This window comes from Camelina sativa, unplaced genomic scaffold (genome assembly GCF_000633955.1).
Source record: "Camelina sativa cultivar DH55 unplaced genomic scaffold, Cs unpScaffold33724, whole genome shotgun sequence".
In the NCBI taxonomy this organism is placed as follows: Eukaryota; Viridiplantae; Streptophyta; class Magnoliopsida; order Brassicales; family Brassicaceae; genus Camelina; species Camelina sativa.
Genome location: NW_010954653.1, coordinates 1 through 213, shown reverse-complemented (window position 1 = coordinate 213; position 213 = coordinate 1). Strand labels below are relative to the sequence as shown.

Below are 213 nucleotides of genomic sequence, written 5' to 3'. Positions count from 1 at the left end.
CCTACTGATTCAGTGGCAGCTGGAGATATTTGCGCTGTATGTGGCATAGACAACATTCAGGTACACGTATAAGCATGGATAGTTTCAGCCACTTGTCATTTTTCCTTTTTATTGCTAATTGAGTTGTAACGTATTGGTTTCCTTGCATACCCTTAATTTACAGATAGGGGAGACTATTGCTGATAAAGTACATGGGAAGCCTCTACCTACAAT

The 213-nt window shown here is 39.9% G+C and overlaps 1 long non-coding RNA gene across 1 annotated transcript; it reads left to right on the top strand.

Annotated features, from left to right (window-relative positions):
• Nucleotides 1-212, top strand: LOC109132163. Its single transcript, XR_002037401.1, has 2 exons — nucleotides 1-60; nucleotides 164-212. It is a non-coding gene; the product is annotated as an uncharacterized LOC109132163 (long non-coding RNA).
• Nucleotide 213: the final 1 nt, after the last annotated feature.